The 25,591-nt window shown below is 37.9% G+C and overlaps 1 protein-coding gene across 5 annotated transcripts in view; it reads left to right on the forward strand.

Annotated features, from left to right (window-relative positions):
- The first annotated feature begins 1,083 nt into the window (after positions 1-1,083).
- Positions 1,084-25,591, forward strand: part of LOC135263761 (teneurin-4-like) — a 243,476-nt gene continuing 218,968 nt past the window's right edge. For all 5 annotated transcript variants that reach the window (XM_064352121.1, XM_064352122.1, XM_064352123.1 and 2 more), the window contains exon 1: positions 1,084-1,529. The gene's annotated coding sequence lies outside the window, so the exon portion shown is untranslated. The remainder of the gene's footprint in view (positions 1,530-25,591) is intronic.

Genomic DNA, 25,591 nt, shown 5'->3' on the forward strand with positions numbered 1-25,591 from the left:
TAGACAATTTTATACACCTAATTTGTGGACATTAAAATAGATGTATTTGTTGCTGAGACCTTTTCATTTGTTACAAGAATATTGTAACAAATTATGCCGGAAAAATACGGGAATTTAAAGAGTGAGAAGTGTGTCAACCAATCCCGGTCTCCCCTAATCCCGTGTTTAACAAGGAAAGGTGGATTTGGACAGCCTTAAATTTACTTGCGCCATGCGCTTTAGACTATACGCTAAAATCGTTAAAATAGAGCCCATGTTGAGGCAGACCACAACGCAAGGCGCAACTTGCAATTCCACCGGTGCCCAGGCGCGTTTACGCTTACCAAAATTGAGTCCCCATTAGCTATAACGCCTTTGTAAGGTGCTTACTTCATACATTTGCAAGAATGAAAAAATGGGTGAATAAATACAAAATTTTCATGCAGTGCAATAAGCTCCGACATAATGAGCCATCATGCTGAACCACTGCCCTTTAATTAAGATAAAATGTGCAGCGCAACAGGTGCCACAATTGGGCTACTGCGCTAAATTAAGACTATGCTATAGCAGCCGTAAAATAATCTTGCTTTGGCACCATTCCGATTGTTATGTTTCGCAACATTCACGGCATTAGTGCAGTAACTTTTAAAATCAAGACTGCAAATTCCACGCGTGAATAACTGCAGATGAGTCACACCATACATACATTTTGTAGACGAATGTAAATCATGTAAAAGATTCCTATATAAAATGTACTGTAAATGTAAAATAAATGTAATTTCTACCTTGGAATGCGCTTTGTTTTTGAACATGCGATAACACAGAACCAATAAGCTACTGAAAGGGACATCATACTATCAATAGGATAGGCTAATTCTTTTTGATTTTTTAGTACTCGTTCACTAGGCTATGCCTATATAGCCTATGTTTAGTTTACACGTAGGCTATCATTCCACGCACAATCCTCTTTGCAATCCCCGTGAACGAGGTCTCACCTCAAGGTTTGAGAAGAAAGTAGCCTGTCGTTTCGAATGCAGATGCGGTTACCGCAGGAGGTCCAGTGACACCCCCTGTTACTTGGTACAAGCCAGCCCTGGATGCATGTTTGTAGTTTGTCAATCCTCAGCACTAGGCTGGCTCACTGCCCTCTCTTACAGAGTGAAATCTTGTAGTTTCGGGTTGTGTGGCTGCCACGGATTTTTAGCTTTCGGATTGCGCACTCAGAACTGCTATTCTGTATGTAATAAACCCATGTTGTTCTGATACCATTGGACGAAGGGCGTTTTTAGCCTATATTATTTTTTTGTTGCAAGATTCCTTGTCAATACTGGTACGTAGCCTACTGCATCCTTGCATTTTTCTTTTTTTCCAACAAGCAACGACGAGAAGCCCTGTCTCTTAACCGCGCTGCACAGAATCGACTAGAAAATACTACTGCTACTACTACAACTATTATATAACTGAAAGACGAAATTGTGGCTGTCTTCCGTTGTATTTCGGCGATTAACTACGGAACGACCAGGACAGACGTTGGATGTGTCTGCAGAATGGTAAGCATGTGTGTTTCAATTACAAAAGTGCATAATTCTACCAAACGGCTACACGCAAGGATCAGTAAAAATTGTGTTGAATTAGCTAGACATCCTCGCATCCGTGCTTATGTTCTCACTGTAGTAGCTGAGTTTAGGGTTAAAAATGACGAGTAATAGACTACCGTTACATTGATACAACATGCTGAAAGGTAGGCGGCTATAGTACTAGTAGACGTTGTGTCCCGAGGTTCGATGGAAGTTTATAGCTAGGTGGGTAGATGTAATTTATCGGTTTTAATAGAGTGTGCTATTTGTTTGAAACCTTTTACATGATTTGGCTTGATACATTAATCGAGTGTCCATGTAAGATTAGTCTGTTTTTGTAACTGGGCTGTTCCGTAAGGCTATAGTATCTGGCACCTACGCGCTCTCTCATATAACTTTGTCAGTGACCATGTGAGAATATTCACTGAAGAGTGTGTTCAAAATTATTGGTAAGAATCTCAAAATAAATCACGACGTTGGCACGACGTGACATGCAGCATCTTTGTCGCGATTTTTTCTTTCATCTTTAAAAAAAAAAGTCTGTTGCGGGATAACATGCATTGGATATTTTTTCCAGTCAAGAATATGATGCAAATATTTAAATCTTAGAAATGGGGCATACGATTGTAGGAATTTAGGGCGATCGTATTTGTGCTCGTCGTGCTACAGATATAGGCTTGTCTATCAAACTATAGGCTTCAAACTATCAAGAACTAGGGTATATAACGGGGGGCTTCTACTAGCCCTTCAACGCAACGCCTTTAGCTTGTTTTCTCTTCGGCTGTCGACAGTGTATAAGAAATGGTCTGTCATGTTCTTCTCATGATGACCTAGGCTAGCTACATTTTGCGCGGACACATGCATAACTAATTAAACCAAGAATAGCCTGATGAAATATGAAATTATTTTTAGTGTTGGAAATGTGACTATCGATCTTGAGCTCGTAAAAGAAAACAAATGGACACAATCCTCTTTAATTATTATTTCATATTCATGTATGGGTGAGAGCGCTGTTTTTTATGGCTAATTCGCCTGAGCAATGTGGTATTATTGCTCCATCAAAAGGGAGAAATCAGATTTTAACATATCCGAACTTTAGTGTTAAATATAGGCTGCTCGTTTAACGATTGGGAGACCAATGGAGTAAAAAAAAGAAAAAAATGCTAGCCTTAGCAGCTTAATTAGTACATTGCATGTGTAAAAACACAATAAAACAATAATTTACACTGGTACACACAAATGTGTAGATAATTATGTTTGTCATGGCGTACATTCATCTTGGAGGATACTTGTGTTAGAGTGCGTTATTGATGTCTAATAATGTATTAAATATTTATATTAGTGTATTGTTATCTAAATGGGAGATTCTTGAAACCATGCCGTTAATATGTATATTTGTAATTCAATAGTTATTTTACATATTCAACTTAAACTATTTTGAATTGAGGACGGTCACTTAATGTTGTTTGGGTTTTCGCTGTCTTGCTCATGGTCCCAAAAAAAAAAAAGCAATAATAAAAAATAAAACATTGTAATCGCAGTCCTTCCTTGTAACACTGGAGTTCTGGAATAATAACGGGTGAAAGAAAGTGGCTAGGGTTAGTCACCGTTCTGGGGAAAATAGTTTAAACCAGGGCTGTCTCAAAGGGAGCCTAGAAAGATCATGCAAAACCTGTCCCTTTCTGGTGGGATCTAAATAAAATGTGCTACGTCACTATCTTTTGAGCCCTCTTACATAGAGTGCCATGCTTAGGGTCTTTGTATATGGCAAAGCTTCTGAGTGCTCCCCATTGGGTGGAGTGAAGACCCATAAGCCCTGCTGAAAACTGAGAGGGGTTAACATCCAGAGGAGGCTTACACCCAGTGCCAAATAAGGAGCCAAGGCCATTGAAAGTTTTTTTTTTCATTTTGTGTGTGTGTGTGTATGTGTGCGTGCATGTGTGCACGTGCAGAGGTGGTTAAGGAGGGGCCTAAGGCTGTTTGGTGCCTATTGATATGGACCTGTCAAGGATGACACTGTTTTCTTGGGAATGAGGCGCACCAAGAACAGCCAGAACACAGGGCAGCCAGGTTATTCTTGATGTCACGGGTGCACACATACGCATACACAGACACTCTCTCTCTGTCGAAGGCTTAGTTTTCTTTTTATTGTTTTTAAGTAATTTGATGTTTTCTTCTTGTAATTTCTGTGACCCCCAAAGATAAATAAACACTGATAGTAAAAAAAGGAATAAAACAGGGTAAAAATGAAGTGATGAATTATCCTCAAAGACAATAAGCATTGAAACGGACGACAGAGTATATTGACAGTGCAATTAAGTGAGCTGTTAGTATTTTTAACTACAATTTCCAGATTTTTCAAATTGGATTATCACAAATGGTGAAAGGGAAAGTTGACTTTCTGGAGTTTGCATGATTTCAGTTACAGTGTTTGCTTTCAGCTGGCTCAGACAGTTTTTGTGTGCGATGACGGATACTTTCTAATCACCTGCCAGCTTTACAATGGCGGGTATTGGGGCGTATTGGGGTTTGTGGTCTGAAAGAGGAAAGTATGCTTCAAGAAACTCCAAAGCAGCTTTTACTACAGTGTTATGCCTCCAGAAGTTACAAATATGTACATTAGCCAATTATTCTTAAAATAATCATGTTTATTTATTTTTTGTTGGAACCATAAAGTTTATACAAGGCACTCTGAAGTTACTTGAAGTGCATTTGCCAGCCATTTTAAACTCACGCACACTAGGGGAACCTTCGATACCTAAAATTTCCTTCACACACAAAGACTGTTTGGGCCAACTGAAAACATACACTAAACAAATATGTTTCATTGGATAAAACCAAAATTTTTACTTCAATTTGTTATACCTATATTTTGTAAACCAAAAAAACTCTAGACTGTGAATCTCTGTGAATTGTTACTGGGTTTAAACTGATCTGTTCTTTAGATATTTAAATCTTATTTTTGAACTACAAAAAAGTGCTTGCAGGAGTTTGTAAAGAACCAACTTCATGCATATACCTAGCTGTGGTTATAATGGAATGGAAAAGAAGATAATAACTTTATTTTTAGTCCTTTGTTTATTGCACATGTGAAGACAACCAATTACAGCTTTCAGATCATCTAATTTAGCTAGAAAATGCACCCCTATTTTATCATTACAGCTTGTCTCTGACTCCTTATCAAGGACATCTTTTATATTACTGAAAACTACACTTGGCCTAATCCCATGGCAAACTGACCTGGCATGCAGGATATCTTTTTGTACGAGCCATGGTCATATTGGCAATAAGGAATTGCACCTGTGAGGGATTCTTGCTGCGTTAAGCCACAACTGTTTGATCAACATGTCAGCGGAGGTCTGTGTTTGTCTTGAGGCCTGAATTACTGTGGGGGATTTGGCAGATTACCATTGCAAAAATGAAGCCCAGCTGTGATGCAAAGCACATTCAAAGCACTTGTTTTGCTTAAGCAACACATGGTGAGGTGTCTGTCTCAAATGAAAGCGACAGGAATTACACAAACATTGTTTTTCTAAATGACGTGAAGCAATAGAATAGCATTACAGTTTAGTTATCAGTTCACATTTTCCCCCCACCTTATTAAGAAAGGAAAAACTGAGAGGGTTACAGATAGAGATGGGAAATGCACTGCATGGGATATATACATGTATAAGTTCAGAGTCCTTGTCCTTGTACCACACACTACTCCAATTCAGCTTTTAAATGCATTTTAAGTACATAACTTTGCTTTGCAAAGTTTTTACTGTTTGAGATAATTTTGTAATGCATTATACATTTCTTATTTATTTAAAAATTCTTAGTTATTCTGTGTATTTTCATGTATTTTTGGAAATCATTCCTTTCTAGAAGATAGATATTCAGTTTATCAATGTTCCTGTTCCTTGGTTAGTTGGGTCTTGGAAAAGTGAGAACACAGATTTATGCAACAGTTTTCTGTCACTGTTAATCATTTATTTAATGGTTGGAATTTGCTCTGAAACATCCTCCAGAAATTTTAGCTTTTTTATTTTATAATATTACTAATAATATTACTAAGCATTTGCTGCCGTCTAATTTTGACAAAAGTATCTCAACTCATCTCATGACGGTTTTTGAGGGTGTAGGTCATTTGGGGGATGGTGACGCAGTATTTTGTGAACTAAGCACTCTCGGGCTAAGGGGTGGTGGTCAACAAGTGCTGCAAGATGCATAAAGCGGGTTCAGTGGAATGTGTCCGTCCCATATGCTGTTTCCTTTCAGTTTTCTACTTGTGGGGATCAAGTGGCTGGGCTGTTGAGGACTTTGCATCCCCTCCTCTTCTTTGTTGACGGCTGAAAGAAACTTGGTGAGGGTTAAACGGGAAACCTTTCTGTCTCAGCCTGCCTGCAAGGAGTCACATATACCCTGTTTGTGGATCATTTCTGCAGGAGTAGGGGAAGAACGACTGGATCATTGTGTCAGACATCAGATACCCTAGTCCCATGTTGACAAAGTGTTTCGGCATATGAGTGCTGATCTAAGATCAGTTTTTCTTTATAGCTTGTAATAGAAGGGTAGGATAGGTTTAGTAGAAACCTAATCCTAGATCAACACTCCTACTCTGAGATGCTGTCTCTGATGTTTGTCAACATGGTACGGCACTGCAGCTTTTCACAGGAGACTAAGGCAAGCTGTCTGTAGTTATCAAACAACACATCCTGCCACTCCTCACTTGTGGAGTGTGGGATGAGAGTAGTATTGTTCCAAATTGAACAAATAATCTTTTTGAATGATTCATTTTTAAACTCAGTCCAAACTGAACAGTCAATGTTACATACTGAAGCTAAATTTCAGCTCCTGGACTGATTCAATTCACCAAATGATCTGAACTCCCTCCCCCTTGTGGTCCATATTGGTCTGCACGCTACCCTAACTAGTTCACATCTTCCCTATGCGCTGTTCTAATAGCGACATAGTGACATATCACCAATTTATCAAAGTGTAAGCTTCAGGCATACTTGCAATCACTATACAAATAGGATTTTTTTTGTATTTACTCTTTATGCATTGCAAATGCTATTTATGTAATTAAATCTTTGATATGAAATTGCTTGTGTAGACTGCTGGAGCGCAAGCGTGTCTGACTAGTCTTTCGTTCAATTCGTTAATCTACTGATAGTTCGAAAGGAACAATTCGTATGAAATGCACTGATTGTACTGAATGTCCTGGAAGACTCAATTAACTAAATATACTGATTGTACTGAATGAACAAAATGAAAGATTCAGTTGGTACATAAACTCAAAAAGTAGCCTACTGTAGCCTACTAATGCCTGCTGCAAGCTGCTGAAAGACAAACAGAAACAGGAAATTGTATGTTCAGAGAAATAAGTCTTCAGGTTTTTGAAAAATAATTTCAAAAGGGATGTCTATACTGTAATGATGCTAATGCCAACATTGATGATAATTTTGAATTTTTAAACAGTGCTGTCAGGGCATATTTCCCTCATTTGTTAAAAAATAAATGAACATATGGGCTATTTCTCTAGGCACCCAATGGGTGCAGCCTAGCAGGCCATTATTTCGCTTGTCCTTAGAAACTGGTGTTGTCCTTAATTATATAATACAAACAGATCATAGCAATTAAATTAGACTTATTTCCGATTGATATTAAACAGTTAAATGATGGTGGACTTCACTGCAAAAGTCTCTGGGTTCTGTTTTTCGGCTGGTGCTTGGCGTGTTGAGAGCCGTTGCACTGGTTCAGTGGTATTTTCATCATGGATTTTGATAGGCCTGAGTTGTTTGGTAGTTTTGTGACTCGCCCTGTGAGGGAGGAGAGCTGCTTCTGGGGGTGTGTCAGTCAAGATTGAGCAGCACACTGCAATTTTTGTGTGGCTCATTGCAATTTTGGTCTGCCTAGTTGAGAATTTGCGCCCTCTCCCCGCATGCTCAGACTACATCTATAGCAGAAGTCGCAGCCCAGTGTAGGCAGACTATGTCAGTAGTCATTAGCAGTTTCAATTACATTCATAAGTTGATTGAGTCAGATACAATTAAAACCTAAATACGTGCACCACCTAGTCAGTATCGTACAGTAACGGGTGTGGAATAATTGTAACAGTAAATGAAAACGGCCTATAATGTACATACGCAGGCTTTTTTTGCACATGCTAATGCAAATCAAGGAAACACATTTACATTGGTAATGAGGCCAGCCACATCCTTAGATCACGATGCAAGGGGCTTTATTCATAAAAAAAAGTAATGCAAGTGATGCAAAAGCAATTCTGTAACTTATTGTGAATTGTTGTAATGTCCAAATAGATGAGGAAAGCTGCTTTTGTTTGTGTCTCAAAACCCAGGTAAGCTTTTACAAAACAAATGACCTACCATACAGACCAATCTGATGTGTGCTTATTGTTAATGCCGGTCGTTGTCGCTTTTCCATTAATTACTTGGAGCATCCGGATGATGAGGCTGTGTCAATGCAGCAAGCAAAGTCGCTGAATACATTGAACATTAAACACCAGCCTCTTAAAAAGGCAAACATGTTGATGAGTAAAATTTATTTTTTAAAGAAATAATCTCCAAATCTGAAGCCCACCCCATGAGGTACCAACCTTCTCGTTTTCTCTTTAGATGGCATTCTGTAAACATATAACAGCAAAAATGCATGTTGTTTGTTATAGCAAGGCACAATTATAACAGCTGATTATACAGACAACAGCATTTATACAGACAAGGATTTTATACCAAGCTGGCTAGTTTCTTTTTAATTTAGGCACCAGATGGGTTTGGCCGCTTCATGTCGATGCAGAATTGGTTAGGCTTCTAATCTCAGATTCGATCTGTGCTCTTGACTCACGTTTGTGTCAACACCTATGTTTCGCCCACAAGGAAGATCGCATATCAGAAGCGAAAACACAAACATTAAGGTAAATGTTCTCCAAATCCAGATATGATGCAAATTTCAAAACGTATACAAAAAGGTAAAGCAGACGCAACAACAGAAATGTGCTGCAGAAGAAGAAAAGATACAAATGCAAAAACGCAAACAAAAATGAGAACAAGTACAATAGAGGAGAATGGATATACAAGGACACACACATTCACATAACGAGGAGTGCAAGCCATATGTATGTACTCAGCAAGTTGCTGCCCTAGGCAAGTGCCTATATTGCCTATGCCTAGGATTACTACTTTTGCTTGTGTGTGTTCTTGCTGGAATGGGGTGACATAAGCTTGCAGTACACACTTGTTGTTACACAATGGTAGCTGGGAATTGGAGTGTGACTGAAGGTAATGTGTTTTTGTATTTTCTCAGGTGAATTTCAGGAAGAAATGCCAAATTGAAATGCACTATAGAATATTTGATGAGGATTCAAAATTGAAAATATATCAAAATCTTTTGCTCTGCACTAATTGAAGCAAAAGCAATGGTGGAACATTGCTGTTTTCCACTTGTATAAAGCCCATAGCATTAGTCAGAAATTAAACACATCATTAAGACCAGCAAGTAAGCAACTCAACAAACGGAGAAGGGTTGGGGGAAGCTTCTAATTGCAGTTTGACTGCCTTCCGCATAGCCGTAATGACTGTTGGAAAATGAGACCTGGGCCGATCAATAGATCTTTATTGACCCAATTTAAGACCTTTGTGAGATCATAGAGATCTGCCATGCAGTTGAGCTTGTTTCTCCTTCGTCCTGTCACTATCTTTGATTTCATTCTACTGCACACCTACCTGCTTGGCATCCTTTGAACACAGCTGTGGGCAAAAATAGAGTTTTGAAATGAATACGGTTCAGCAATGTCTATTGTGTAGAAAGCAAGAACAATCAGTATTTATTCCTTTGTCAGTTTTTGGGGTTTTCTATTGACAACCTAACAAATAAATCATGAACATATTATCATTGAGGTTTTTTGTTTGAGAAGAAAATGGTAAAATAAAGTATGTTTTCTTTTGTCTAGGAAAAATACTTTTAGATAGTATTTTAGCAATGTGATTTAAGTTTTGCATGTAACTGAAATGAAGCAAGCATACACACTGAAGTGCACGTCACATACATAATTCCCAGAGCAAAACCAATTGCTTGGATGATTGTAAATTAAGATTGAGTGCTAATGTAATATATTGCAGCAAAAATGCAGAGAAGCATAATTCAGGTTGCTGTGTTTTTACGAAAAATGGCTATAGAAGCATAGCACTTTCAACTGAACAATTAAAGCCCCCTTATGAATGATATCATGCAAGCTATTCAACTGGTTTGGGGAAGTATCTATTAGATCTCTCATAGTACTCATGACCCAGTTGCAAAATAGCATTTGTAATGATGGGTATGTGTACCTCTTGAATAATTAACAGATTTTAATTTTTGTAAAAGAGCTTGATGAGAGAAACTGTCAATGTTTTGTCATGTTAATGGCTGCATTTGTACCTGCCGTTTTTTGAATGGACTTTAATTATTATAATGAGAAATGAGGATGATGAGAGAAATGGTTGTGTCATGTTAATGGTGCTATGGTTTTATTTGCAATGTTCTTTCAGGCTTCTGACTATCAGTAATACATGTTGCACTGCTGAGGTGATCTGTTCAACTGGTAGAACATGACATTACTTGGCATTACAACACAGCTAGCCATGATTATGAGGGATCTACACAAATCTTTTCTCTGGCCACATGTTTCATGTATCTGCGCGCTGTAATAGTGAAATACTGTAATTCTGTAGGTTTTTTTATGCACGTAACTGTATCCTTCAATCCAAAAAGGGACACTAAAATTTCCATTTCCCAAATGCATATTTGACTTAGTCTCTGGTGGTATTCAGAGGTTATAAAATGCCTCTGTCATAAAAATGGAGATGAAATAGTGCAATTGTGTCAGTAAGCTTGGGAGACATGCTTTTCCTGCTTCTACTTCATGTTAACTTGGTGTATTGTGTATATGATGGAGGGCTGGGATGTTAAAATCACAGCTTTGAGCTAATTGCATATGCACAGTGGCACCCAGCAGGACTTGACAAAGGCCTGCCTGGTGGCTTTTCATGATTTTGACATTTTTATTGTTTTACTTCAAAAGAAATAAACAAAAAATAAATAAATTGATAAAACTAACTTTTGTGTTGCTTGAAACAGAATTTTGAGTAGCAGTAGTTAGCCATAATGTTTGGATTGTTTTTGTGGAGAAATTAGTAAGTGGACCTGGTGTATTCAATTGCTTATTAACTGTGCATGTTTCAGCTGAGACAGCCTGTCCAGTTGTTAATTGTTTAGTAAGTATTTTAGCATATAACATTGTTGAAAAGGCAGTCCTAGCAACAGCCTAGGTTAGATTCAGTAGGACTAAGACAAGGGATTCTATCTCTGATAGTCCATTAATGGTGTACTGCAAAGTTGCTTCAGCAGGACTGTTTGCTGCTATTAGCATTCATTTCCATGTGCTTCCTTCCTATTCCAATCTGCTCGTCCTTCAGTCAACTGGTTTTCCGTTCACAAGACTTCACCTGGTCCCAAGCCTCTCTATCTCCCTTCAGTTTCTTGCCCTCACAGAAACATGATTCACCCCAGACAACACTGCTTCCTCAGTAGCCCTCTCCTCAGCCTTCTCCCTTATTGTGCACCAGTCCATCTCTCCTGACATTGTCGCATTCAGCTAATTACTGGTGAAACCATCCCAGTCAATTGGACGTGTTCCCTCAGTCAGGCAAGCTTGTGTCAACCGCTGAAGAAACCTAGTCTTGACCCCCCTCAGTTACTGTCCTGTCTTTCTTATCCCCTTTCTCTCTATAAACCTTTGAATGTGCTGTTTTAAACCAACTCTCTCCCCACTGCTTAGACCCTCACCAGTCTGGTTTCAGTACTGGCCACTAATTCCAGAAGGCCTTCCTTGCAGACAGTGTGCAGAGGCAGTTTCTCTCTCCCCTCTGTTGTGATCAACTTCTCTATAGTATTTGACACAGTCGGCTACCCCCACCTGCTGTTTTTCCGATTACCTTGGGGATCTGCGGCACTGCTCTCCTACCTTGATTGCCACCCATTCCAAAATATATGAGAGGGGGATGAAGGATTCAGTCCTTAGTAATCTCCTTTTCTCTCTGTATACTAAGTCTCTTGGTCTGTCATTTCCTCCTATGCCCTGTCCTATCAGTGTTGTGCTGATGACGCACAATTTTTTCTCTCCTTCCCTCCCTCTGATATATTGGTCAACATGCATCTCAGCTTCTGTTATCTGTAGCTGATGAGATGCTGTACTTCCTAGGTCCTCTCCCCTGTTAGATTTTTCACTCAGGCCGTGTTCAGACCTGGCATTAAAATTCGTCTTGGGTGATCCGATCACAAGTGGACAGCTCTAACTACAAGTGTGAATGCACCCAAGATGCATTGAGGATGCACTGAGATCCGATCACTCAGACCACATTCGGAGGTGGTCTGGGTTGCACATGGCCACATTCTTTTAGCAGTGTGTACACGAATGCGTCCTGGCCCACATTGAAGGACCGCCCTGTATAATTTTGGTTGGTTCTCAAATCACATAAGCTGGCTTTGTCCACCACCTTTTAAAATTTTGGAAAGCGCATAGAGACATATTACGAGTGCGTCAAACATCTTGGGCGATTTGGTTTGCCTGGAACATGCCAAGGAATAGACCCAGTCTGTTTTTGTTTAGATTTTGCCTGCACTACTACTACTACTACTACTACTACGACTACGACTTCTTCTTCTTCTTCTTCTTCTTCGCAGACTACGCACAGGTAGTGCATTGCTGCCTCCCGCCGGTTAAAAACAACAACGCATTTGGTCGTTGCAAACGGAAATGATGTACGTGTTTATTTGCATATTGAGTGGAGAAGTGAGATCCGATCACAAGTGGTCACTCGAAACGCATGTAGAAACGCATTCTGGTGCCAGGTGTGAACTGACATCAGTCTCGACTGAATCTAGACACAATCTGGATGCAAAGTACAGGTCTGAACAGGGCCTCTGAGTCTATCACAGTGTTGACCTCTTCATCTGCTTGGAATCTACCCCTGTCTCACCACTGACTCAACCCACTCTGTCCTTTTCACTGGCTACCGATATTGGCTTGCATCAAATTCACAACCTTCACACTAACCTATTGGGCAGCTAGAGGGACCACTCTGTCATATCTTGAAAAGATAATCAGACACTACACAACAGCCAGACCTCTCCATTGTGTAACCTCCGGGCACCTGACCCCACACCCCATGTGCCTGCACTTCTTGGTCTCATCTTCTGTCTGTTCTGGCCCCCTGGTGTTAGAATGAGTTTCCCATTGCAGTAAGGGCAGCAGAAACCCTCGTCTGATTCAGACTTAAGACTGACTTCTTCAGACTGCATCATGGCTCCCTGACCCTCTTTAGCTATCCTCTTCCTTTGTGGATTACCTTCTGGGATAATAATGTTATAGACACAATGTAAAGATAGGTTAGCTGTTATTATGTTTTATGAAATTGTATTTATTAATTGCAAACAGGCTTTTTGTGCCTTCTTGTTGATATCACACTATTGTTTTCCTGAGACTAATACTAATGATCTCCAATTTTGTAAGTGAATAAATTGCTTTTGATAAAAGCATCTGATTTAATGTAATGTAATGGTTGTCTTCTGTGTCGGTATGCCTATTTATTTCCCTTATGAAAAAATCACATGTGAAATTAGCCGTTTCCCATGTTAAAATCACAATTTCACATATGAACTTACACAGTTTCACTTGCAAATATTTTAATTCAATTGTGAACTGGACATTTTCACATGTGATTGGCTTTTTTCACGTGTAAATGAAAATTTCCACATGTGAAAAGAAAATAGGTCACATTGAGTCCTTTGCTTCTTCACATTTTCACACGTCACTGACTTTTTAAAATGTGAACTTTCTAAAACTTTACATTTTCACATGTGAAAACAAAACGCAAAACTTGAAATAGCATAGGTTACCATTTTCAGCTCATTTTATTAGTGGGATTATTTTTATAGTTCACATGTTGGGTGTTCACATGTGGTTTTTGAGCACATGTGGTTTTTGAGCACGTGATTTTTTCATAAGAGTTTTTAAATACACTTTTTAAATAAGCATGGATACTGTTTTGCAACTATGGCTCGTTTTGCCCAGGGAAGATCTTTGGCTCCCAGGGCCCCATCCACCCAGAACACCAACTGAAATTGAGTTGCAGAAATTCTGTGTCATCAGAATTTGCGTAGACAGCATGACACAGGGTTTTCAGCTGAGCAGGTAATACATTTCACTGTTTGAGGCGGTAAGCAAGCCATTTCTTTGCCACACGATCGATTATGAATGTGTAACCATTATACTTGAAGAGCGAGACATATTTCTGAAGGTCAAGTGAGCACTTAGCAAAACTCCTCTTTGGCTAAAGAAGTTATGGATTAAGACCAACATTTTATTTCAATTTACAAACCATCAATGGCATCTAATGCCATTTCTTATAGATATGACATAAAACAATCCAATTGCAAACACCTTTTTTCCTTCATCGACTGACATACAGATACATGAGAAATCACAAAAAGAAAGGAGCCAGTGAAATAATCAAGTTTTTCAGAAAATAAAGGAGGGATAGCAGGTATGAAATTACCAACATTTACTTATTTGACACATCTTTAAATCTTTTGATGGTGTTGAACTTATTTATACTTGTGTGTATTAAAGACAATGCTTGTTGGAGGTAACTGAAATTTAATGATGTTAAAAGACAAGTATAGTACCACAAAATTAACATAATGTGAGTGGCACCCATGCAAAAAAATCTAGGGTCACTGGTGATTTCCTGCTGGGCAGTAAAATTTGAATGTTATTGGCCGATAGGCTATTAAAAACATACCTTATTGTCGAGCCCTGATCCATCAGTTGGGCTCCTTCAGAGGAAGGTGCTTTTTCCCCTGGTCAAATACTGACTCTTTAGATGAGAATAAAATTTGAAAGCATTAGTGGAAATCCCTGAGAATGTTCATTAATTTGCTGGCTAAAACCATACAATCTCAAGAATGTTTATGTCTGAATATTCGTAAATATAGATGTTTTTTTAAATATAGTTAGTAGTTTTCATGAATGTTACTGTTGTCTCAACAGTTTCAAATAAGACTGTTATCTTGGCCAAATTTGTGAGCTCTGTGCCAGAATCTGATTAAAATCAATCTTCTCCATTAAGTGATGGTACAATATTGACAGACACATAGCAAAATGTTAAATGGTCACTGGTCAGTCAAAATCTACTCACTGAGAAACCAGGTTTTACTTTCCACTGCAAAGATCCCACAATTGTTGTGGTGAAAATATAATTGATTAATCTGATTATGCATAGCAGGCTTCATCTCTGTTTTCAGCATATCAGTATATCATGTGCAGAGATTTGAAAGCTTGCCTTGCTGAGTGTTCATGGAGCTGATCAATATAACTTATGAATTAATTCATATCAAATGGTTCCCCATGCATTACATTAACATTAATTGCATTGGTGTGCATAGATACACAATTTACAATTCTAGACATGGATTTTCATTTACAGTTTAGCTTTATGGAGACATAAATATGATTTCATCAAAGATCAACGTTTTCTTACTCAAATCTACATTTACTGTTTACAGCATTGCATTCAATGATTTCAGGAAAGTTTGCGCATTCAGTGTAAGTTTAAGATGGTAGAGATTTGTTGTTGGAGTTACCAACATGAAAAAAAACATAAGAAATTGGAAAGGGAAAACAAATCATGAAAATCTTCTTTGCATCAGAGTATTATGAGTGTTAATATTAACAATAAATACTTTTCAGTTAAAATTGCATGACGCATATACAAATTATCCTTGTTTTTCAGGGTTATTTATCTTGTCAGTCAGACAATGACGTATCTCCTACTGTACATGACCTAGCAATGGCAAAAGTTATTTACAGAATCATACCATGCCACTCTAAATTGAAGAAAATAATTTGCCTTTAATGATTTTAAATTATGAGCCGTATACAGTATTTGATTCTCTGTAATTTTTCATTGGGTTTTAAATGGTTTATAAATACAGTATGTGGTAAGAATAATATTAGGGATCCATGTTTAAAAAGCGTTTCAGAGTAGAAGTACTGACCAAGGACCAGGTTTCCTTTCTCTGTGTCTCTGTCTCTTATCCACTACAGAGTCATCCTCGATCCACTCCCTGTACTCCTAAAGCATCTCATTATAGGAGTGCTGGACCAGGCAAGCCCTCTCAATATTGCAGACATGCTTGTTATGAGCTAAAAAGCTAAACTGATCCTAATCATCATTACTACTATGAATGCTTTATGTACCTGGGACAAGGAATTAGTTCTAACTGCATGTATGTCATTGTCATGGATATGCTGCAGAATAAGAGTTTTGGGACGCTACATTAGAGTACCTTTTACATGGCCTATGTTGCGTGGCTTGATGGATTTATGTCAATGCTTAAAAAGTTAATCATGCAAGTAGGGTTTTAAAACCAATGGGCTAATTTGATCATCTTGTTTAGAAATGTAAACTATTTTAAACTGGAGTTGGTCTTCAAATGTAACTTTATGATAAACAGTTTTATACATTGATGGTAGGTGTGAACAATATGGAAGTTTTGGGGCTGATATCAATAACTGATATTGGCTGGCCTTACTGGCTGATGCTGATGCTGGTACCCCCCTGTTCAACATCACAGATGCAAACTGCTACAACGTTTTCACATTCATTGAAAAAGTAGATGAGCACAATCACCACAATCATCATTTGAAGGAAAAATGTAACAATTTTCTTTGTTTACCAAAACAAAGAATTTGCTTGCTTTATTTTTAATAGCATGGAAGTAGGGAGCTACTGAGTCTTCATGGCTGTGAGTTTGGCTGGTGAAAATGATATGTACATTAAAAATAAATAATAAGAGGTCCGGATTTCTATAATTAGGCTACTTCTTGTGCATGACATTTTCACTTAATTTACAGCATCAGCAGCAAATCAAATGTGTTGTCTCTTGGGCACATGCATGTTGTCATCATCATATCAGCCTGTTGGAATCGGCCATAATCTTAGCTTGTCAGCTGATACCAATTAGCCTGTTGTAAGCTATTATAAGCTGATACCGAAACAACCCTGATATTATGCCAGCGTCCTGAAATTTACACGCCTCTTAAAGTGCCTTGAAAATGTTATCACCAGCAATTCCATCTGTTAATGCAGAATTAAATGTATTGAATTAAAGGTTAAAATATAATAATTATGAGTTGTCTCCATGCTTGATAATGAGAACTTTTTGCCAAATGGAGTGTGCAGAATTTTGATGAGTAGCACTCTGGCCCTAGAGGGTACAGGAATATCTATATCAGAAATGATTTGTCCTGGCTAAGATTACACACTATCAATTTGGGGATTTTCCCTTAAATTATGATGATGAAATGCCAATTAACCACCTCAGTCTTTTTCTTTCAGGAACTGTAATTCTGTAACTGAGTGGCAGACAGTTTACCCTCTTGCAAAGTGCAGGCCTAATTTGACAGGGAATGGATTTGCACATTTTTAGAAGGTTTTAGAAGGCTTTCAGAAGTCTATGGTACTTTGCATGGTAATAAATCAAGCTTTTAATTAACTGTATTCATCTGGTGTACTGTTTGCACTAAATGAAAGCACTCAACTTTTTCCTGATATTTGTGATGACGCATTTTGTCTTTCAGGAACTGGTATCCCTCTAATTTCCAATTCAGTTTTGCAGACTTTTAGAGGAAATCCCAAGCAAAAACTTAATTATGTTTGTTTACTTTTTATACATCTTAAAAACTTGTTAGGAAATAAGATATTTGTTTCATGCAATAGGCATTATAAGTATAACCCCAAATAGTTGAGGATGATAAAAAGTCACAGTTCCAATGTATTAAATGCATTTTATCTCAGTTTGAAAGAAACCACCATGTCCTTAGCTATTTTTTAAATGTGCTCAGTTTCCTCAAAACAAGCTGTTTTTTTCTTGCCTTGCCGACTCTAAGGGGTTGTTTGAATTCAGGGATGCTTTGAACTAGCCATTTTGATCACAATTACTTTGGGTGTTGTATCAAAATATTACTCTTTTCAGTGACAAGCATTTAATGACAATTGAACTGTAAAATATTTGATCTGCAATGCTGTTGCTAATCTTACTGGCTTAAATGTACTATTTTGCCAAGCTGTATAAAAAACAACAACCAAGAAACCCACATTTGATAACCCAAGTTTGTATGTTTAAGTAATTGAGTGTCAATAAATCCTGATGAATTTAGTGCTGGTAGAGTACTTGAGCACTGCAAATGTTCAAAAGTACTATATCTAGTCCTTCTTGTGGCTTGCGTTATGCGGGTGTTTTCACTTTTAAAGTGGTTGGTAGGGTTAGGTTAAGGTTATGGTTAGGGTGAATATGAATTTATTGACTATATTGGAAACAAGAAGGACAATCAGTGATAACTTAACGGTTTGTGTTTAGCTTACCATTATCACTCCTACCACCTTGATATTTTGTGCAGAACAAAAAAACAAAGTTAGTCTTTTGTGTGGCTATGACATGATGCAGTTTTCTCTTGAGTCACTTGCTGTTTAAAAAACAAAACAATTTTAAACAAAAGAAGAGAACAAATAGGATCGAACTGAACCAAAAGTAAGAGCATAGCCTACTTCTTTTTCAGTTGTTTAGCTTGTTCACTTTCAAGGCTGAGGATTTGTTTTGTTTGTATGAAACAGCATGTTCTGTTAGAGACTTATTTTTAGGAGGATTATTGTTGCCTTTGATCTGTAAGTTGTCTTAACATGAGCTGTGCAGTTATTTTATTAACTTGATACCTATTTGCAATATTCTATCATGCCTCTTTATTTTAATGTATAGAACAGTCACTTATACAACCCCAATTCCAAAAAAGTTGGGACGGTAAATGGAATGCAAATAAAAACAGAAAGCAGTAATTTGTAAATTTACTTTGTACTTGTATTCAAACGAAAACAGTATAAAGACAAATAAAAAATACACTTCACATATAAAATGAGATTCACAAATAACTAATTTTTTATTTTGGAAATAAAATAATTGGTTCAAAAATAAATGATACTGATCCACAAATAAATGTAGCTAATCAGCAAATATTTCATTGTTTTGTTTGGTATTTATTTGTGAGACATACTTTTAGCTAGGACTGCATTCAATAAGTGTGCGAATTAGCAAGCTAACTACTTTTTTCATCCACGCCTCTCGATTTATTGAAGGCAGCGCATACATACTGTGATCAGTCAGAGTAATGTGGATGTCAAGGGAAGGATGCCCTAAAATCTGATTGACTGGACCAGACTCAGTGAAAAAAAACCTATTTGTGGATGTTTTTTTTTTGCATGAATTGTCTCAAAAGTCTGCATAAATGCAAGTTATTCCAGGTTTGCACAGCAGTGAGCTGGAGGAAGACTCTTCATTCACAGCTGAACTTGCAGTCGCCCAATCGACTTGGTAATATCCTCATTGTCATCCCATCTGGCTGAAACATTCCCACGGGCAACGCTAGAGCCAGTTGAGCATTGCCCTTGCGGGGCTGCCAACCACATTTGTCAGTGTTACAGTCCAGATTCATTACCAGGCAGTGAGGCCCATCCATGCATTAGAACAGTGTCTTAACAGGATAAGTCACCCAGCAACCCTTAACTTTAGAATTTGTATGGAAATAGTAGTATTCCATTTTTAAAGCCAAGAAGCTTCTTCTGTGTTTGGGCTGGTAAGCTTTAAAGAAGACTGGCAGCTGGTTGGTTTAAGGGACACAAAAGAGGGTTTCTTTCTCTCATTTGTACATTGTGGCCAAGGGAATAGAAAAACTGAGGGGCCTTTGAGCACAGTGCAAGCTGTCAACTGACTGTCAGCTGTTGGCTATATCACACTGAACCAAAAAAACAACCGTGCCCCCCACACTTTCTTTTGAACTGGTTCCCCTGGAATGTTTGACAGACCACAGAATGTTCTGGAGCAGTGATCCACCATCTAGTTCAAACGGTGGGTCTTGAGAAGGCTCAGGATTTATCATTGGATAAATGGGATATATAAGATAGAGAGTTGTGGATACATGATGTCTATAGATAATTTAAAAACATCTGTGTAGTAATGTAAATCCATAAATAATTGATAAAGTACATATAAATAAATAAATAAATAAATAAAACCAGTAACTTGGAGCTTGAACACCAGTTACCACTAAAATGAAATATTCACAAGTGTTATTTTCTCATTCACCTAATCTCTATTAATGGTTAAAGTACTAAACCTGGAGATATATTTAAGCCTTGTCTTATGTGAGGCCAATGAAGTAATCTAAATTATTAAAGAAGAGTGTGTGAAATTCAAACATTGTTAAAGATTGCAGAATTGTGTGAATAACACAAGAAATAACATTAAATTTAATGAAAGAAGTTATCAAACACTCATATCACGCATGTGGAAAAGTAATTGCTGTTTTAGTTACTCTATCAATTTACATTTGGTTAATTGGTTGATCATTAGGTTCAGCTGATTGAACACAGCCAGACTTGATTGCAGCCAGCCCTGTTCAATCTAAACCTCACCCATATTTACCCTTACCATCAGAGTGAAGTCATCACCACAAATTTTCTACAGGTACACTATGCCAAGATCAAAGGAAATTCCATTATCTCCAAATGGAGACACCTGAAACAATGGTGAATCTTCTCAGGAATGGCTGGCCTGCCATCATTTCTCCAAGGGCGCAGCTCATCCAGGAATTAAAAAATGATCTCAGAAAAACCTCCATCGAACTGCAGGCCTCTCTAGCCGCAGCTAAGGTCAGTGTTCATGACTCCAAAATAAGAAAGAGACTGTGCTAAAATGGGATTCATTGGAGAATAGCAAGGTGGAAACCACTGTGAACCAAGAGAAACATCAATACTTGATTGTCTCACATTAAAAAAAGAAAGAAAAAAAAGCACCTGGATGATCCCCAAGTCTATAATGTTCTATGCACAGATGAGTAAAAATTGAAACTTTTTGGAAGGCACAGATCCCATTATGTCTGGCGTAAGTACAGCATTGCACAGTAAGAACATCATACCGACAGTCAAACATGGTGGTGGTAGTGTGGTGGTGCGGAGAAGTTCTGTACCAGAACACAAAAGCAAGTCTACATCTGAATGGCTTAAAAGAAACCAAATTTTTGAGTGAAGTAAAAAAAAAAGTCATGACTTGAACCCAATAGAGGTGCTATGGCAAGATTTGAAACAAGCAGTTTATGCTCAAAAACCTACTGAATTAAAGCCATTCTGCAAAGAAGAGTGTGGTAAAATTCTTCCACAGCAATGTGAGTGACTGATATCAAATTATAGCCAACATATAGAGTAGGAGTACTGATTAACCTTATCCATTGCAAGCTACTAGGAAAAACTGACCCTAGGTCAACACTCCTATTCTGGGATGTTTTATTTAAAAGAATCCAGTGTAGAAGGGTCCACACCACTAGAAAATAACATACTGTATGAGAATCACAAATTCCCTTGTGCTTCAACATACAGAAGGATGCCGATGATCGAGGACTCTACACCCATCTCAACATAATCACTCACAGATGCACGCACACATGAAAAGCTACATTTATTATTTTTATCTTAGTAAAAGTCTGCCCAGTTACTTCCGCTGGTCCCTTTGTGGCTAAAACCCTATCCTTGGAGTGCATACGAAATTTTTGTCCACAGCAGACCCTTAAAACTGTCTTAAAAACTGGCTGGCTGACCCTGAACTGACCAAGAAATACTGGCTACGAACAGATAACTTGCCTGAATGCTAAGATCAAATTCAGATGGCTGTAAACTTGGTGTGCCATCGTAAAAAGCCACCCCAGTGTTTTGTTGCTTGGTTCACATTTGAAGATGGAACAAACACTCCTTGTTTATTTCGCCTGCGTTCTTATCAACCTTTCTCCAGTCTGGGATAGGCACCTGAATAAAAGTTCAGCTTGTGTAAGTAGCTTGTAAATTAGAGTTTAGCAAAGCACCAGGCTGTATTCAAGGCCGGTGTCAGCAATAATCCATGCAGAAGGAGAAGGTTTTAAATATTAATTAAAGCAGGCATGTTTGGGACATATGGAATGGGCTTGGGCTTTGAAGGAAGTGCATTACTTTTCTGTGCTGGCTGGCTAGTGTCTGCCTTCTGAATTATTTGACACAAGCTCTTTTGATATAGAAGCAAATGGGATGGGCTGTCACACCAGGACGCGTTCTGTTAGATGATGTCATTAGTGGATGTGTAAGATTAACTTACTTGGTGGGAGGGGGAGTATAGAACTGTAAGGCCCGAGAGGAAGCTTATAACACACCACACCCGTCTTCTATTTATATGTCTCCCATATGTTTTGCATCACCACAGTAGCCACTCCCACTCTATTGATGCATAGCTGAGTCAAAGTCATGTATGTGAGATCTGGATGATATCTGGACAATTGTGACAAAAGTTTGGTAGTTCATTTTACACATTATGAAATTAAAGGGACAGTCCAACTTTTTATATAAGATCAAGAGTTGTGTGTGGTACATGATGTACATTTTTCTATAAATGATGAAAAAGAAATTCTTATGTTAAATTCTTATGTGAGGCCAATAAAGTAATCTGAATTAATATTTATGTGGGCTGATGTTGAGCCCCATATCTATCCTCAGTTATCCAAACTATTATAAAAGAGTGTATGAAATTCTGATATTTGTTGAAGGCAGTCCAACCTTTTGGAAAATTGGATTTTTTGGCTATCTAACCCATAGTTAGATGATTAGATCAATATCAGTTTCATCCCTGTGTATCCAGTACAAAAATATTTTAGACAACATCTATGGGTTACATGCAAACTGTGCTACCTTATGAATGGCTGCAGATGGAAGCAACGTTATCTTTGCAAAGTTAAGTGATGGAAATATGAGCATGAGTTAGGGACACCCATATTTGGCAGCCCCTAACTGTAAACATGCACTCCCACTGCCACTCTCACTGCAGCCAATAGTACTGCATACTAGGGACAGTGATTTTCAATTATTTCACAGATTGCGTAATGTGCTCGATTTCGAATGGGGAAGAATTAATTTTTGAACGCATCATGGCTGGGCGGCACCACTGGTTGAATTGATTTATGGTGTCAATAAACACTGTCAGTGTCAGATATGACACTACAGAATTTTATTTTCAACTGACAAATGTTGCGTGCCCACAAAACCAATACACAATGGCTTGGCTGAATACTCAATTCTGATTGGCTGTGTATTATTTCTCCATATACGTTAGTGTTGGGAAGTTAGTTTATTTTTCATGACTCGTTCACGAACGTTCATTCAGGGAACAGAACTAATCTTTCAATTTGTCCGCTTGATTCAGTAATCTCTGGTTCCCCAGAGCGCATGGGAAACCCCTAACCGGCAAACAGAGATGCAAAAATGTGATTCTCACTCAGAACCGGCATTACCATTTGCGAACGATTCGTTCCGACACATATCGTTCGTTTGGTGGAGCGGAGAGCACCTTATTCTTTGGTGTGATACATGAACATTTACCCATGTGTTTATTATCATTAGCCTAGGAAGCATTGTAGTTGTTTAATTAATACACAACTAGATAATCTACCTGATTAGAAGAACTCAAAAGTGTTGTTATTCTCAGGCCCCAGAAGAGTTGTGATTATCCTTCATGTCATTCAGTAGCCTAGACTACTGCCCATTTGTTCACTCAAAACATAATTTTTGGCAAGGGAGTCGGCAGCAAATGGGTTTACTTTTGGTTTTACAATGTTATGTCCTGCAGCATCGCGTCATTTAAATGCTTTTGCAGAATGCAATAAATTATCATGTTTAAAAACATGTTGGTTGGAAAATGAGTGCGATGTAGGTGGGGCCACTCAGTCAATTGAATGAGTAAAATGAACGACTCAACTGAGAAAGTGAATCATTATTCCTGAGTCAGTAAAGAGTTGTTCAGTTCCAAAAAATCCTTCACACACTGCACACCCCTAACATATAGAGACTATAGAATAGCACCTGCAAAAGTTTAATTACCGTTCTAACCTGGTTTATGTAGTCTACTCAAAAGAGTCATTCATTGCTAAGTGGTAGCCTAAAGGGTATGGTATATTTGCTAGAATAAGGATGACATTTCCTTTGCAATGGAATCTCATATTTTGAAATGCATGTTTTTATTATCAAATCAAATCAAATCAAATTTTATTTGTATAGCTTACTTTACAGCAATATTGACGAGGTAGTAAATTCGCCAGGGCATTCTGAGTGATGCTCAGCCGCTCAGACATTATCCCGCTTATTCAACGGCTCACCAAAAAAAAAACTGCAATCAAAAAGTGTTTCAAATATATGTTTGCTTTATTCTGTTCATACGAGACAAATACATATTTTATTTGTCTCATATTTTGATGCATTTCTTCTTTTTTTACATGGACTACTGTATGATGAATTAATAAGTGGAGCCAAGGTCCTACACATTGTACATACATAGCCTGTATGAGAAAATAAAAAAGGAGTAGGCACATATCCAATAGTAATCGATTTATAAATTACTGCATACCGAGCAACCCCAAACTCATGCTTCAACCGCTTTGCCCAGTGAATAGATTATAGATGAGAGGTTATTTTTCAAATATAGTCCGGCTTTTATTTCGTTATAATCGTTAGAAACACGCAAGATGCAAGTATAAATAACTTTGCTTTTGGAGATGCTGGAAGTATTTCCATCATTAATTAGCAAAGCTAACGTTGCTTCTCTTTGCAGCCATTCATAGTGGTAGTGCAGTTAGCATGCAGTGTAATATTACTGTGTAATATTTTTGTACTGGATGCGCAGGGATGCAATTGGTATCGATCTTATCATCTAGCCTAACTATGCCAAAAGATAGCCAAAAAGCAAATTTCCCAAAAAGTTGTACTATCCCTTTAATATTCTGGATTTTCTCTTCTGTTGTTTTACTGTTGTCTAATGGGGGAGTCTAATCCACATGCATAGTGTTCTGTATGCAGTTTTTACCATGGACATGTCAAAATCAATAATGCACCCACTGAGAGCTCCTCAGCACTGGGTCCTGTCCTGTAAGCAGTTCCTGTGAAGACTCCGGTCATGTATGCGTGGTACGTCTTCGTTTTGTGTCATTTTCTGGCTTGCAGTCTTTTTTTACATTTACATCAGCACTATTTTCATTGCCTTCATTTACATGGCTTCCTGTAATGAGAAAATGGCTCTAATGGCGAAACTAAAACAAGCGATCAATTTTTATTTATTCTTTTGGCAACATGGGTCCACCTAAATGATGTTCATTTGATGATTTATTCTCACTTATTTGCGATGATTTTGAAGGCCTTGGTTAAATCAGGAAAAATTGCACCAGTGAGTTTGCCATTCTCACATGCAGTAAGCACATCATTAGTAAATTTTGAAAGAACAGTAGTTGTTGAGTTATTAGGCCTGAAGCCAGACTGGCATGGAGATAAAAATATTATAATCAAAAACAGCGTGATAATTGATTAAAAATCAGTTTCTCAAAGATTTTAGCTATGGAGTTGATAATAGAAATTGGACGGTAATTGTTAATGTCATGGAGGTCACCTCCCTTATGGAGTGGAGTAACTATGGCACATTTCCAAGTGGGAGGGAGGGCACAGGTTGATGGAGAGAGGTTAAATAGGTCACAAAGTGGATACATCAAAATATGAGCAGCTAACTTAATAAATTTAGTCTCAATGCCATCTGGTCCAGGTCCACAGTTGTCCTTTAGTTCATTAATTGCATATTGAACTTCAACAGGTAGTATTTTCCGAAGGAAAAAGAGCTTCTACAGCTGGAGCTACTAAAAGAATCACATGCTATAGATGGGTCAAACAAATGAGAGAAAGCATTTGAGACAACGGAAGGGTCATGAAAGATGTTGTTGTTGACTTGAATCTGGGAACATTTATTTTTGTTTGACTTATTGAGGATATTATTTATTCTTTTCCAGAACTGTTTTGGATTATGCATATCTTCAGAGAGATGTTTTTTGTAGT

Source organism: Anguilla rostrata, chromosome 9 (assembly GCF_018555375.3).
Source record: "Anguilla rostrata isolate EN2019 chromosome 9, ASM1855537v3, whole genome shotgun sequence".
In the NCBI taxonomy this organism is placed as follows: domain Eukaryota; kingdom Metazoa; phylum Chordata; class Actinopteri; order Anguilliformes; family Anguillidae; genus Anguilla; species Anguilla rostrata.